Source organism: Balaenoptera musculus, chromosome 16, assembly GCF_009873245.2.
Source record: "Balaenoptera musculus isolate JJ_BM4_2016_0621 chromosome 16, mBalMus1.pri.v3, whole genome shotgun sequence".
NCBI classification, from domain to species: Eukaryota; Metazoa; Chordata; class Mammalia; order Artiodactyla; family Balaenopteridae; genus Balaenoptera; species Balaenoptera musculus.
Window position 1 is genome coordinate 46,142,935 of NC_045800.1, and position 16,850 is coordinate 46,159,784.

General features: G+C 42.9%; 2 pseudogenes; both read left to right on the top strand.

Moving 5' to 3' along the window:
- The first annotated feature begins 8,470 nt into the window (after nucleotides 1–8,470).
- On the top strand, nucleotides 8,471–9,457 carry LOC118882400 (annotated as a pseudogene).
- Nucleotides 9,458–13,285: 3,828 nt separating this feature from the next.
- LOC118882401 lies at nucleotides 13,286–15,719 on the top strand (annotated as a pseudogene).
- Nucleotides 15,720–16,850: the final 1,131 nt, after the last annotated feature.

Here is a 16,850-nt window from a genome sequence, read left to right on the forward strand (position 1 = left end):
ATTTTGGTACATGACTCTTTTTGAATTATGGTTTTCTCCGGGTATATGCCCAGTAGTGGGATTGCTGGGTCGTATGGTAGTTCTATTTTTAGTTTTTTAAGGAACCTCCATACTGCTCTCCATAGTGGCTGTATCAATTTACATTCCCACCAACAGGGCAGGAGGGTTCCCTTTTCTCCACACCCTCTCCAGCATTTATTGTTTGTAGATTTTTTGATGATCGCCATTCTGACCAGTCTGAGATGATATCTCATTGTAGTTTTGATTTGCATTTCTCTAATGATTAATGATGTTGAGCATTCTTTCATGTGTTTGTTGGCAATCTGTATATCTTCTTTGGAGAAATGTCTATTTAGGTCTTCTTGGATTGGGTTGTTTTGTTTTTTTGATATTGAGCTCCATGAGCTGCTTGTAAATTTTGGAGATTAATCCTCTGTTAGTTGCTTCATTTGCCAATATTTTCTCCCATTCTGAGGGTTGTCTTTTGGTCTTGTTTATGGTTTCCTTTGCTGTGCAAAAGCTTTTAAGTTTCATTAGGTCCCATTTGTTTATTTTTGTTTTTATTTCCATTTCTCTAGGAGGTGGGTAAAAAAGGATCTTGCTATGATGTATGTCATAGAGTGTTCTGCCTATGTTTTCCTCTGAGAGTTTGATAGTGTCTGGCCTTACATTTAGGTCTTTAATCGATTTTGAGTTTATTTTTGTGTATGGTTTTAGGCAGCGTTCTAATTTCATCCTTTTACATGTAGCTGTCCAGTTTTCCCAGCACCGCTTATTGAAGAGGCTGTCTTTTCTCCATTGTATATTCTTGCCTCCTTTATCAAAGATAAGTTGCCCATATGTGCGTGGGTTTATCTTTGGGCTTTCTATCCTGTTCCATTGATCTATATTTCTGTTTTTTTGCCAGTACCATACTGTCTTGATTACTGTAGCTTTGTAGTATAGTCTGAAGTCAGGAAGCCTGATTCCTCCAGCTCCTTTTTTCTTTTTCAAGATTGCTTTGGCTATTTGGGGTCTTTTGTGTTTCCATAAAAATTGTGAAAGTTTTTGTTCTAGTTCTGTGAAAAATGCCATTGGTAGTTTGATAGGGATTGCATTGAATCTGTAGATTGCTTTGGGTAGTAGAGTCATTTTCACAATGTTGATTCTTCCAATCCAAGAACATGGTATATCTCTCCATCTATTTGTATCATCTTTAATTTCTTTCATCAGTGTCTTATAATTTTCTGCATACGGGTCTTTTGTCTCCTTAAGTAGGTTTATTCCTAGGTATTTTATTCTTTTTGTTGCAGTGGTAAATGGGAGCGTTTTCTTGATTTCACTTTCAGACTTTTCATCATTAGTGTATAGGAATGCAAGAGATTTCTGTGCATTAATTTTGTATCCTGCTACTTTACCAAATTCATTGATTAGCTCTAGTAGTTTTCTGGTAGCATCTTTAGGATTCTCTATGTATAGTATCATGTCATCTGCAAACAGTGACAGCTTTACTTCTTCTTTTCCGATTTGGATTCCTTTTATTTCTTTTTCTTCTCTGATTGCTGTGGCTAAAATTTCCAGAACTATGTTGAATAATAGTGGTGAGAGTGGACATCCTTGTCTTGTTCCTGATCTTAGTGGAAATGGTTTCAGTATTTCACCATTGAGGTCGATGTTGGCTGTGGGTTTGTCATATATGGCCTTTATTATGTTGAGGTAAGTTCCCTCTATGCCTACTTTCTGGAGGGTTTTTTTTATCATAAATGGGTGTTGAATTTTGTTGAAAGCTTTCTCTGCATCTATTGAGATGATCATATGCTTTTTCTCCTTCAATTTGTTAATATGGTGTATCACATTGATTGATTTGCGTATATTGAAGAATCCTTTCATTCCTGGGATAAACCCCACTTGATCATGGTGTATGATCCTTTTAATGTGCTGTTGGATTTTGTTTGCTAGTATTTTGTTGAGGATTTTTGCATCTATGTTCATCAGTGATATTGGTCTGTAGTTTTCTTTCTTTGTGACATCTTTGTCTGGTTTTGGTATCAGGGTGATGGTGGCCTTGTAGAATGTGTTTGGGAGTGTTCCTCCCTCTGTTATGTGTTGGAAGAGTTTGAGAAGGATAGGTGTTAGCTCTTCTCTAAATGTTTGATAGAATTCATGTGTGAATCCATCTGGTCCTGGGCTTTTGTTTGTTGGAAGAGTTTTAATCACAGTTTCAGTTTCAGTGCTTGTGACTGGTCTGTTCTTATTTTCTCTTTCTTCCTGGTTCAGTCTCGTAAGGTTGTGCATTTCTAAGAGTTTGTCCATTTCTTCCAGGTTGTCCATTTTTTTGGCATATAGTTGCTTGTAGTAATCTCTCGTGATCCTTTGTTTTTCTGCAATGATGTGTTTTATACATTGAGTTTCTTGTGAAATTAATCCATCTAACCTAATAACATAAGACATTAATGTTAGTTGTTCAAACACTGATAGTCATGAATACAGCACTAGTAAATGTTCTTCCTCCAACTAATCGTCACCCTAGTTACTGATATAAATTATTATTATTTAAATTAATTAATTAAATTATTTTTGGCTGCGTTGGGTCTTCATTGCTGCGCACGGCCTTTTTCTCTAGTTGCAGTGAGTGGGGGCTACTCTTCGTTGCGGTGTGTGGGCTTCTCATTGCAGTGGCTTCTCGTTGTGGAGCATGAGCTCTAGGCGCATGGGCTTCAGTAGTTGTGGCATGTGGGCTCAGTAGTTGTGGCTCACGGGCTTCAGGGCGCAGGCTCAGTAGTTGTGGCACATGGGCTTAGTTGGTCCGCAGCATGTTGGATCTTCCTGGAGCACGGCTCGAACCCGTGTCCCTTGCATTGGCAGGCGGATTCTTAAGCACTGAGCCACCAGGGAAACCCCAGTATAAATTATTCTTAAATATACAGTTTATTTAGCAATGCATGTAAAAATTAAAAAATACACCTTAAAAATTAAAAATTAAAAAAATAAGGAATACAACATTAAAATGTTGCTATACTGAACAAAACTTAGCTAACTGAGATAGCATTTTGGAAATCACTAGAGAAATTGCCCACTATTTGAAAATAAGAGAAAAGTTTGGGTGGGACAAAATTACAATCAGTAAACTTTCTTACTCAAATAGCTCATGAATTTCTGTTTCACCAATTCTACTTTATCATAAGTTATGTGAGAACTTATTTTAATATGTTTGCTTTACTTAAAAATAGGAATTACAGTAATCTTTTTATCATGTTTGCCTCATAGGGGGAAAACTCTTATCAAGAGCAGTTCTGGATGCAGGAGCCACACGGCAAACCTGCAACCTTTCAGAAACACCTATGGAAGACCTGGAGAGCCTCTAGCAGGTACCTTTGCTTTGGCAGCTCTGTCTGCATCAGTGCACCTTCCCTTTGCTTCCCATTACTCGGCACCGAACTTGCTCTGAGTTCAGGAAGAAGCAGTCTATATTGCAATATCTCCATTGAGCCACTGACATGGGCCTGAAAATTGCTTTTTAAGTGGTCAGATGAGGGTAGCAGGTACTTTCAGATCAGCAGTGCAGTAAGCAGAGCCTAGAAGGATCATAGTTGCTGGTAAATTTGGTGTTCTTTCTAGATGCCCCAGACCTAAGGATGGGGTGACGGTCAGTGATGCTGGTTGGAAACCATTTCTTCCTGAGCTATGGACATTTCAATATTTCTACACCCCACATTTCTACTACATTGGTTTATTCTCCTATTTTACTTCCATGCAAATGTTTTCCCCCAGCCTACCATCTCACTGCTGAGTGACTCAGCTCTAATCCCACCTCCCCGAACAGCTTTCCCAGATCTTATCAGGCACCCACCCCGTAGATGCCCATAATTTTTTGTCCATATCCCAGTGGACCTTGTATCTTTTTTTTTAAAATTAATTAATTAATTAATTAATTTTTGGCTGCATTGGGTCTTTGCTACTGCACATGGGCTTTCTCTAGTTGCGTCTAGTGGGGGCTGCTCTTCATTGTGGTGCACAGGCTTCTCATTGCGGTGGCTTCTCTTGTTAAGGAGCACGGGCTCTAGGTGCGTGGGCTTCAGTAGTTGTGGCACGTGGGCTCAGTAGTTGTGGCTCATGGGCTCTAGAGCGCAGGCTCAGTAGTTGTGGCGCACGGGCTTTGTTGCTCCACGGCATTCGGAATCTTCCCAGACCAGGGCTCGAACCTGTGTCCCCTGCATTGGCAGGCGGATTCTTAACCACTGCGCCACCAGGGAAGTTCTGGACCTTGTATCTTGTGCTTGCTTTCTCACTGGACTGCTGAGCTCTTAGAAGGAAGACATTGTTCTTATCCATCTCTGACTTCCTCCTCTCCATCCCCAACCTCTGGGTTTGGCACAGTGTATGGACCTTGAAGGAGCTTCATGTGTACTTGAACAGAAGTAAGGGACATTTGAGATTTTCTACATCATGTGATTGATTCTGTGTTTCTCCCATAAATAAGTGGAGATTGGCTTGGGATCTCTGGAGTGGTCTGTGGCCCTTATAAAATCCAAAGGAGGAGAGAACCTTGGTTAAAAGAAGAAATGAGGAAGGACCAACTTCTAATTTTCTTTGCCAAAGCTCAGGTCATTACTTCTTCTCTGAATTGCTCCAACTTGCTGAAGTGGAAACTTCCTATAATTTGGGCTAGATAAGAGTAATTTTGGGCAGATAAGAGCCCTGGGAAGCTGTCATTGCCCACTGACTTGGCAGGGATACTACTACAAAATGATTATGCAAGATTTTTTTCTGTCTACTTTGAATTATTTTTTAAAAACCTAGATTACTTGATTTAAAAACAATAGATCTGGGACTTCCCTGGTGGCGCAGTGGTTAAGAATCTGCCTGCCAATGCAGGGGACATGGGTTCGAGCCCTGGTCTGGGAAGCCCCCACATGCCACAGAGCAACTAAGCCCGTGTGCCACAGCTACTGAGCCTGCGCTCTAGGGCCCATGATCCACAACTACTGAGCCTGCATGCCACAACTACTGAAGCCCACGCACCTAGAGCCCGTGCTCCGCAACAAGAGAAGCCACCGCAATGAGAAGCCCGCGCACCGCAACGAAGAGTAACCCCCACTCACCGCAACTAGAGAGAAAGCCCGCGCGCAGCAACGAAGACCCAATGCAGCCAAAAATAAATAAATTAAAAAAAATAAAAATAAAAACAATAGATCAAGGTCTACTTCTGGCACTACTGAAACCCAGAGTGTACAAAGGGGGCCTCAGGTGTCCCAGACAGCCCAGCATTTGGTAGATGTAATGATTCACCATCTCTTTGGATTTGTTTGTCATTTGTTAATTACTTGATGGAAATATTAGAGAAAATGAAGTTGTGCACTGGGGTGAAGACCTTGTAAAGGAATCAAAGAGCAAACCTTCACATGCCAGGTCTTGTAAAATCTCTCATGGGAGGATTTACCTTAAAAAAAAAAAGGGTGAAATTGATTAAACTTATTTCTGGCAAAACAAAAGAGGCTGCAGTAAATTCCTGAAAGGCACTGTCTCACCTCTTCGGCCCTGTACTCCTCCCCTCCCCTCACTCCAGTCCTCATCAGGGAGTGTAGGAGGCTAATCAGAGGAACAGAGAGAGACACGTTACACCCCCAGCCCTCTTCTCTGCGCTGAGATGCCCATAAAAACCTGGGCAAGGAAAGACATCTTGACTGACTCTTCTTGTTTGGGGGCACCAAGTCCTCACTTCCGGGAGACACACATACTGGTTTCCCTGTGGTGTCGGGGTCTATCCTGCCTGTCTGCGGAGGACAGGCATTGTTCCACAGAGTCTGGAAGTCTCAGGCCCAGCAGGCCCTTCCAACCCGCAGAGACCCTGTGCGCCGTGCACGGGCTGGGTGAAGGGAGGGGACGAAGAATGACTGGACTGGTCAGGGAGGGAGGAAGGAGGAAGGAGAGCACCCTGATGTCTGCGAGGCCTAGCGGGCTCCAGAAAAGGTCAAAGTCAAGGCCTCACAAGCATGGCCCTGGCAGTTCCCTCCCTGCAAGCAGCAGCCTCACGGATGTTTGTACGCGCTTTAAAATATTCTAACAGGCTACCCTTTCATTGCTTAACCCTCAGTATCCTTCTGTAACAACATCCTTGCATTTGTAGAGGACTGTGTGTTTCACAGCAGTGCCTCGTATTCCTGAGACAGGCCTGGTAGGTACTCTGACCCCGGGGAGGCATCGGGGCGTCTGTATCCTACAGCTCTGGGGAAAGGCCAAGCACAACCTGTAGTGAAGAGCCTACGCTGTGCTAGGGACTGCTGAGTTTTGGGATGTGGACATGTAGGGTGGGGAGACTTAAGAGCAAAAGGAAGGCATTGGGAGGTCCCCGCGTCGTTCCCCTTCTGCTCCAGGGTGCACTTGGGACCCCCAGTGCGCTGCCATCCTGGCCAGTCTCTCTGCCCAGGGGAAGGAGGGCAACCTCTGAGGTCTGCCTGATTTTCCCTCCTCATACCGTTTACTCTCCACCATTCCCTCATCCCTTTCAACACACACAACCCGGTGCACTGACTCCTTCCTTTATTCCGGAGATGCTCATTTTGGGAATAAAAAGGAGAGGGAATGACTATGGATGGGACATGGGGTAGAAAGTCTCAGAAAATGAAGATCTCTTTGAGGTCAGAAAGGAGGTCTACTCCTCACAGGTAAGGATTCCGATTGTCTGATTGTCCAACGTCACAATCAGACAGGAGCAGGTATCCTGTTGCTTTCCATCCACTCTGCATGGGTGAGTGTGAACAAGGTATAACAAGGTTTCACCAGGCCATGTTCAGTTGTATACTGTTGGTGTTTGAAAGGGTATTACCTTTAGGAATAGGGCTGCTTTATGCTCTGGTGGTGAGGGAGGCTGAACTGGGAATGAGAAGACCCTTGTTCTAGGCCCAGTGCAAAATCTCTGTGTGACCTTGGATGTGTTATTGAACGCAAGTCTGTGTGCCCGACGCGTGGTGAGGCCAAACAATACCAAAACTTTGGAGTTTGGAGCAGAGAAAGGTTTATTGCAGGGCCATGCAAGGAGACGGGTGGCTCATGCCTTAAAAACCCTGAACTCCTCGAAAGCTTTCATCAAAGCCCTTTTATAGGAAAGGCGAAGGAGGAGCGTGGTCAATTGTTGCAGACTTCTTGGTGTCAGATCCTCTGTTCTTGAGGTCAGGTCATGGTCAGGTCATGATGTTCCTGTAAACCTCCACCAAAACAAATGTTATTCTCTGTTCTGACAAGAAAGGGCAAGGTCCCAAGGCTCAACTTTCATCCTCTGAGGTCCAGGCCCTGGCTAAGAGGAGGGGGTCCCTGTGCGGGCCGGTCACCCTGCCCAGGAGCACTGGTCCAGCACCCAGTCTGGGTCCTCCCGCCAGTGCCCAGGTCCGGCTGAAGAGGCAGATCTCAGCAGGCGGAGCCCTCAGGGCCAGGTCCCCAGACCCTGCCCAGCTATCATCACTGAGGGAGCCAGGCCCCAGGACCAGCCCTCAGGCTTTTCATTTAAACTGGAGAGAATCATTTGTATAGGAGCAATAGAAATACATATTGTAGCAAACACCAATCGGGTTGATTCCCAGCTCACAACAATTGCCCTTTTTTGAGAACAATTGCCCAACTACAGAGGTGGATCTGAAGTAATGATGTGCAATGTCTTTGCAACTTAACCCTGACCTCTGGCCACCTCCTAGGGATAGACAACTGATCTAAGCTGGACCAATTTTTGAAACTTGAATGGAGAGACTGAAGCTGGTTGAAGCTATTACCCTGATGGCAGTGTCCATGTGTCCAGTTGCTGAGGCCTCCACGGACTGTGACCCATGGAGACTGCTGCTGCCATTAGGTCCTGGAGGTGGGGATGGGGGAGAGGTTCTGGGCTGCTTCAAGGCCTGGGCCCAGCCAGTGGGCGGCCCTGGCGAGGGCTCTGGAGCTCTGCAGGACACAGCCCTCAGCCTGTCCCTGGGCCCCCAGCTCACCCAGCGGCCTGAGGCCAGAGGGCCTGGAGGACCCCAGGGAGAAGGCTGCGACCTGCTTCTCACTGCACTTGCCGCCGCGAGGACCACTGCCAGGCTGACTGTTGGCAGAGCGGGACCTCTAACCACTGCCCTACGGGTCTCGCGCTAACGGTGGCACACTAACGGTGCCACTGACGGCCGCGCACCCGCTCCGCCCCTATTACAGGTTGTTCACTTAGCTAGCTGCTGTCTCTACTCCCTGTGATGGCAAACAGGGGACTCTGCGACTCTGAATTGTATCTGCCTCTGTTTCCAGCAAACTCGTGATCAACTTTCATCTCTCTCTGCACTCCAAAAAAAAAAAAGTCCAGGTAAATTTTATTAATGCTTTTCCTAAACAAGAGTCAATATGAAATTAAAGCAGAAAAGGAGACTGAACTTTGGTAACACAGTTGGAGTAATTGGTGGCACTGGCAGCAATGGGAGAAGAGATTTAGTTGATTTTCTGTGGTTGTTAATTTTTTGCTAACCTCCTAGTGATGGAAGCTGCACATTTTTTTTCGAAGGAAGCAAGAAGTTGCCAGACTTCTAGTTCTCCTGGTAGCAACCTGTCACAAACCAAGGATCTGGGGAATCTTCAAACCACCCCATGATCCCAGTGGGACATACTTTTGAAGGATGTTTAGTGGTCAGTCATGAGTGTGGCAAAAACTGACAAGCAGGAAGCTGATGTGTTCAGTGAGAATAACATTTTTGTCTCCAAGAGATGTTTCATTTTGAAGATGTGTGGTACCACCTTCTGCTGAAAGCATTGGTTTCCCTGTTGAAGCTTGCTAGGAATTACAACGGTTTCGATTCAATTCAAAGCTTCTTTTATTCTCCTAAGAATTTCATGAAGCTTTCTCACCAAGGGAACCCACACTGGAATTGCCAGGAAGAAATAGTTTCTTAATATAATTTTTCCCAATGGAACAGAATATTGTATAGGACGGATGAACTCTGACTGTTCATAGCAGTATACTGTGGATTTTCCAGAGAGCTGGGTAATCAGTCAGTTAGATCAAACCCAGGAAACACTGATGAGTGAGCTTGACCCAGAAGTTATGGACTAATTTTACGTGAAAGATGGTGTTACTGCAAAGATGTCATTAATGAGAATAGAACTCGTGCTAGGTTCTGTCATTGATGTCACACAGTTCGATCCTTGTGGGTATTCAGTGAGTGGAATGAAATCATAGGGAACTTACTAGGCTATTCATGCCACTCCAGAACCAGAATTTTCTCACAGTGGCTTTGAAACAAACTTCATATGAACTCTTATAATGACCTGATTAGGAAAGTTGTGGGTTTTTATGCCAGGAAAATTTTTGATTACCCTGTTTGTCAACAGTGCTTTCTTTGCCCCACAAGATTGAAAGTTGTAAATGCCTTGATTACCAGAGGAGTGCTATGTTCAGTGATTACAATTTTGTTTTCACCAGTTTTGCTAAGAAACGGTAATAACAGCAGAATTAAGAAAAATGAAGTAAAAATGCAAAAAGAAAACATATAGAAGAAGGTGATGGCTGCTTTCTATATACTGATACTGAGGTCCATGCTTTCTACAACCACTACCTTGTAGTTGCAGAAAGCCCTAGATGTGATGACAGTGTAATCATTTTAGATTGTATGCATTATTATACCAAGGAGTTAGATATCTTTCCTGAATGCTCTCTTGTGTGTTTAGGTATTCTATACCACTCTTGCTGTGAAACCGAAGTGCATATAGAAAAACCCTTTACTATATGAAACTTTATAACACTTGTGAAAACAATTCAGTTTGGTTTATGCACAGCGTAATATTTCTCTAGGTATCAACCAAAATTTCCCATAGACAAAGGTTTTTGTCTTCACTAGGTGTTGGCCTCAGCCTAACCATCTGGGATTGTTCTATTAAATTGCTGTCAGAATTTGTACATTCTAGTTACTGTTACTTTCTAGAATGTATTCTCTACTAATGTTATTGAAACCAATTTCTACTTCATACAGATGTTTTTCGTATACCAATTAGTTTTTCTTCCACGAATCAAGTCCTCCTAAGAAAATGATTGCAGTTACTCATTTTTTGTTTTACTATTTTAACATTATTGCTCCTTACATTCCTAGTCCTTTGATTGATTTTTTTCTTACCTGGGTGTCTCCCCTGCACCCCTCAAATAAAGCAATACACTGTTGCACTGTGGATTTATACTAATCTTATAACCCATAGTGGAAGCTGGGGTAGATCTTGGGCTTAATATTCATTTAAGGTTAAGAGAATTTGGCTTCCTTGTAATTGGCATGGGCTCTTTTGGAAGATAGTGACAAAATAAACTTCATTCGTTGATTATCAGGGATGACCCATAGAGTGTTGTAGATTGTGATGTAGATGTACTGACATGACTGTACAGAAACCGTTTGCCATCCTGTGCTTCCCAGTAAATGAGATTAGCTTCTCTTGAGCACTATGCCTTTACTAACGTGTGAAGTAGTGGTATGCAAGGATTTTTTTTTTTTTTTTTATCACCGAGTTTATTAGCAGGGAGATTTAGCATAAAGGTTGTACTGGATTCAGTTAAGTCAAGCCGCCTTGGATCATTCACTTTAAGTTTTACATTAGCAGCCATTTCCATGAATTTCCAGTGACAATTTCTTGTAAACTTTGGTTTAAAGCAGAATCAATGTCTTTTTCATCTTGTGACTTAAAATCCTGTGATTTTGTGATGCATGTGATAGTGTTCTGACTTCATCTGTGTCTCTCAGTGTGATGTTCCCTTCACCATGGCTTCATAGGATGAAGTGAATATGACTGCTAGAATGAGAGCTGTCCAGGTTATTCAGATATATACACAGGGAAGCAGAATGCTCTTCATAAAACATAACATACAGAATTCCGATAGTCAATTAGAAATGCCTGGAAATATAGGCTTTCAAGAGTTAGCATCTTTTAGCTATGTTTGCAGGTATTGTGGCATTTGAGCAGCCAAGAGAACAGCAAAGTTGACTAAATTTTATATTTCTTCTTGTCCTCAAAATGTTTTTTTGATTCTTTTTGGGTTGATGCAGTGATGTTTTGTTCCTTCTGTATTTATAAATGAACCACACTTCTTTAGTGTTTCTAAACAAAAAATCTACTTTGCTTGAAATCAAGTGGCTGGAATACTGTTTTGACTTAAGCATGTTGTTGATTGAAAGTTTCACTTAAGAAGCTTTCAATCGATGTGATCAGCTTGATTCTGTAGTTAGCACAGAAGTTAACCTAATTAACTTCTGTAGTTAGTTAACCTAATGTTTCAGTGTCCTATTTTGAGGACCAATGTTCAGAGTGAATTTTGTTCTTGAACAAAATCCTAGTAGATATCCTAGTAGATATGATACATTTGTTGGCTCAAAGTCTGATTTTTTCCTAACAGGTTCAGGAATTCTATCTAATGTTGAAAAACTGCAGACATTGGTATGCAGCAAAGCCTAGAAAAGTGAAAACTGTAGATTGAATAGCGATATAAATTAATCTTAGTATTATTGAAGAGGGAATTTTTGGTACCATAATTTCTCCCTTCACGGTGTTGGATTTAAATCAGTTGAAATATATTTCTGTACCACAATTTAAGTGTCAGTTAAAGTTTGCTCAATTAAAAAAATACTCACGAGCTTGTTTTCTCTACAGTGGGCAGAGCATCTTATCTCTGAGTTGTGCCCAGTGTTGGACGCTCGTGGAGTCCTGCACATCCGTTGCTGCCGGTTACTTATTAGCTATGAACACTTTCCCGCCTAACTTCTGAGATAGCGCTTATTCTGTTAGAGGAAGAAATGATCTGATGTGAGAGACACTGGTGGTAGCAGAGCTTAGGGAAGGGCGTGGTAGAAATCCAGAAGGTGGGCATGGTCTTTAGGACCCAGGCCCTGGAGAGTAGGCAGTGGAATCCTCAAGACATAGGATGCAGAGGTGCTAAAAGGGAACCTCACTTCACTGATTTCATGTTTGTACCTGTCCTGTGAGCAAGATCCCAGGCTGAGCATTGTGAGAAGTGCCTGCCTTCAAGGACTCACCTCTCCTGCAGGGCCGCTGAAGTGGGACTTATGCCAAATTTGTATTTGCAACAGAGAAATGTCCCGTGTACCTGTGAATAGCATTGGCTCTCAGTTACCTTTGGAAAGGGTCTTTCCCCAGGAGGCTTACCTTTCCTTTGTGAAAGGAATTCAGAAGCAGAGGGACAAAGACTTCTCCTCACCCCCAGTGGTCTCCTCAAGCCCCGTGGCTGCTGACACCTGGGCGACAAGGGTGGATTGCCTCTGGAGCTCACAGGTGGGCCGGCAGCTGCACTGACAGGGCTGGTGGGAGTCAGGCCCTGGACCACAGGCCTGCGAAGTGCAGCCCCAGGAGTGGGATTGAAATTCTAGTCTTCTGAGCATCCTCTGCCTGGACTAGAGAAAATCCTTGTAAAATAGACCATAGGCAGATGATCTCAATAAAGTCTGTAAAATGATGAGTCTTTTTTTATACGCTTTAGCCTGGCCTCCTTGTCATTTTGTATCATGCAAACAGGAACTTTATTGTATACAGGCATACCTCTTTTACTGCACTTCACTTTATTGTGCTTTGCAGATATTATTTTTTTTTAACAAATGAAGTTTTGTAGCAACCCTGCATTAAGCAGGCCTATCAGCGCTGTTTTTTCCAACAGCATTTTCTCACTTCGTGTCTCTGTGTCACATTTTGGTAATTCTTGCAATATTTCAAATGTTTTCATTATTATTATATTTGTTTTACTGATCAGTGATCTTTTTTTTTTTCAGGAAGAATTTTATTATTGTAATTTGAAGTAGAGGATCACTCTATAAATTGTTATTGTAGTTTCAGGTAGCACTTACTAATGGTAATTCTTTTTTTTTTTTTTTTTACATCTTTATTGGAGTATAATTGCTTTACAGTGGTGTGTTAGTTTCTGCTTTATAACAAAGTGAATCAGTTATACATATACATATGCCCCCATATCTCTTCCCTCTTGAGTCTCCCTCCCTCCCATCCTCCCTATCCCACCCCTCTAGGTCGTCGCAAAGCACCGAGCTGATCTCCCTGTGCTATGCGGCTGCTTCCCACTAGCTATCTATTTTACGTTTGGTAGTGTGTATATGTCCATGCCACTGTTACCATTGCAATTGTTTTGGAACCCCACGAACCGCACCCATATAAGACAGTGAACTTAATCGATAAATGTTGTGTGTGTTCTGACTGCTCTACTGACAGTCGTTCCCCCACCCCTCTCCCTTTCCTCTGGCCTTCCTATTCCCTGAGACACAACGATCTTGATATTAGGCCGGTTAACAACCCCACAATGTCCTCTAAGTGTTCGAGTGAAAGGAAGAGTCTCACGTCTCCCACTTTAAATCAAAAGCTAGAACTGATTAAGTTTAGTGAGGCAAGCGTGTCCAAAGTCAAGATAGATCTAAAACTAGGCCTCTTGTGACAAACAGCCAGCCAAGTTGTGAATGCAAAGGAAAAGTTCTTGAAGGAAATTAAAAGAGGTGCTCCAATGAACACACGAATGATAAGAAAGTGAAACAGCCTTATTGCTGATATGGAGAAAGTTTTAGTGCTCTGGGTAGGAGATCAAACCAGCCACAACATTCCCTTAAGCCAAAGCCTAATTCAGAGCAAGGCCCTAACTCTCTCTCTCTCTCTTTTTTTCTGCACGTGCGGGCTTTCCGGGGAATCAGGGGGAGGGAGGGAGTGCGTACAGAGCCTGCTCAATCCCCTGCTGCTGGCCTTACGCGCCCGCAGCACCACCCTTGCTGACAACACCCTGGCTCGCCCCTCAGGGAGCCCGGGGAGGCCACAGCACCAGGGTCCAGGAGGAGGGCATGGCTCCTGCCTACCTTTCCTGCATAACCCACTTGCCCACTGCCCGCACATTCACAGGGGAGCTTCACCGTAATTGAGGGCTGCCTTGGTTTTCTCATCACTTTCTTTTTCACCTTCCTCGGTCCTAATTGTCTTTAATTCCATGAAGGCCTAGAGTGGTGAGGAAGCTGCAGAAGAAAAGTTTGAAGCTAGCAGAGGCTGGTTCATGAGGTTTAAAGAAGGAAGCCATCTCCATAACATCAAAGTGCAAGGTGAAGGAGCAAGTGCTGATGCAGAAGCTGCAGCAAGTTATCCAGAAGATCTAGCTGAGATAATTAATGAAGGTGGCTACACTAAACAACAGATTTTCAATGTAGACAGAATAGCCTTCTATTGGAAGAAGGTGCCATCCAGGAGTTTCTTAGTTGGAGAGAAGTCCATACCTGGTTTCAGAGCTTCAAAGGACAGGCTGACTCTCTTGTTAGGGGCTAATGCAGCTGGTGACTTTAATTTGAAGCCAGTGCTCCTTTACCAATCTGAAAATCCTAGGGCCTTTAAGAATTATGCTCAGTCTACTCTGCCTGTGCTCTATAAATGGGACAACAAACCTGGATGACAGCACATCTTTTTTTTTTTTTTTTTTTTAATAAATTTATTTATTTATTTTTGGCTGCGTTGGGTCTTCATTGCTGCGTGCAGGCTTTCTCTAGTTGCGGTGAGCCGGGGCTATTCTTCATTGTGGTGTGCGGGCTTCTCCTTGCGGTGGCTTCCCTTGTTGCAGAGAATGGGCTCTAGGCGCGGGCTTCAGTAGTTGTGGCTCATGGGCTCTAGAGTGCAGGCTCAGTAGTTGTGGTGCTTGGGCTTAGTTGTTCTGCGGCATGTGGGATCTTCCCGGACCAGGGCTTGAACCCGTGTCCCTTGCATTGGCAGGTGGATTCTTCTGGTGACAGCACATCTTTTGATAACATGGTTTACTAAATTTTTTAAGCCCACTGTTGGTCTCAACAGTGGGCTTAAAAAATTTCTTTCAAAGTATTACTGCTTATTGACAATGCACCTGGTCACCCAAGAGCTCTGATGGCAATGTACGAGATTAATGTTGTTTTCAAGCCTGCTATTGCAACATCCCTTCTGAAGCGCATGGATCCAGGAGTAATTTTAACTTTCAAGTCTTATTATTTAAGAAATACATTTCACAGAGCTATAGCTGCCATATATAGTGATTCCTCTGATTGATCTGGGCAAAGTCAGTTGAAAACCTTCTGGAAAATATTCACCATTCTACATTAAGAACATTCGTGATTTGTATGAAGAGGTCAAAATGTCAACATGAACAGGAGTTTGGAAGAAGTTGATTCCAACCCTCATGGATGACTTTGAAGGGTTCAAGACTTCAGGAGAGGAAGTAATTGCAGATGTGGTGGAAACAGCAAGAGAACTAGAATTAGAAATGGAACCTGAAGATGTGATTGAAATAGTACCATTTCATGATATAACTGTGACAGCTGAGGAGTTGCTTCTTATGAATGGGCAAATAAAGTGGCTCCCTGAGATGGAATGTACTCCTGGTGAAGAAGCTGTGAAGATTGTTGAAATGACAATAAAGGATTTAGAATAGTACATAAACTTAGTTGGTAAAATAGTATCAGGGTTTTAGAGGATTGACTCCAGTTTTGAAAGAATTTCTACTGTGGGTAAATGCTACCAAACAGCACTGCATGCTACAAAGAAATTGTTCATGAAGGGAAGAGTCAGTTAATGTGCAAACTTCATTTTTGTCTAATTTTAATAAATTGCCACGGTCACTGCAACCTTCAGCAACCACCACCCTGATCAGTTAGCATCTATCAACATCTAGGCAAGACCCTCCACCAGCAAAAAGATTGCAAGTTGCTGAAGGTTCAGATGGTCAGCATACCCTACAGTAAAGGGTAAACATAACTTTTATATGCACTGAGAAACCAAAAAGTTTGTGTGACTCACTTAATTGTGATATTTGCTTTGTTATGTAGTCTGGAATGGAACCCGCAAAATCTCTGAGGTATCCCTGCATTGATTTTTATTTCTAATCCCTAATAGCACCTACTATAATATTCTGCACATTAATTCTGACTAATGGATTTATCTACCTTAGTTTTGGTGAAAATTGTTGCTCCATGAGAGTATCTGTTTAGGTTTTGAAAAAGACATTAGATTTTTTTATTTTGTGTACTATTTGATATATATTTTATGTAACATATGTCAGTAATGAAGCCCAACATAAAAATGAACATCAGTGAACTTACCACATAACTTGAGAGGCTGTCTTTGTGTTCTTCCCAGGTCTCATCCCTTCCTTCTTTGAAATCCTGAATTTTGTGCTTAGTATATACCCATAATTTTCTCATATATGTCTGTATCTCCAAACAGTATAGTGCTTGGATTCTGCAGATACTGGCTTTGTTTGGGAGAAAGTGGTACAGTGGTTACCAATAATGGTTTTGGAATCACACTGATTTTGTTGAAATCTCAGATGAACCATTTCCTAGCTATGTGGCCTTGAATGCATTATTTACTCTCTCTGAACATCTACAAATGGCAGTAATCCTTCCCACCTCATCTCCCTCCTAAGGTTGCCCTGATGATTTAATGGAATAAGAAATGTTAAGGACCATGTACATTCCTTGTCCATGATTGACCCTCACAAATGTTACCTCCTTCCTCCTTCTGCCTCAGACTCTCTGGGAACTCCTGTGAAGCACACTCAGCCCTTCACCCTTCACCACTGGCACCCACTCCAAGAAACCAGCCTTGAAACAACAGAGAACAAGAAACCTGTGGAATGAACAAGGGCCCCAGGCTGTATTTACAGTCCTTAATCTGTCCACACAGGGAAGACAAATGAGGCAGCCAGCGGATAGTGGGTGCCATTACCGGATCATTAGTTAGCAACTTGCTTGGCCTTGACAGGAAATCGTTAATCATTTTTAGATGAGTAGAGAACTGCAGAACCTTCTATCTGTCCTCCCTCATTCTGAACCAGTGTGACAGTTGCTATTGTCCTCACGAGAGTTTTCCCT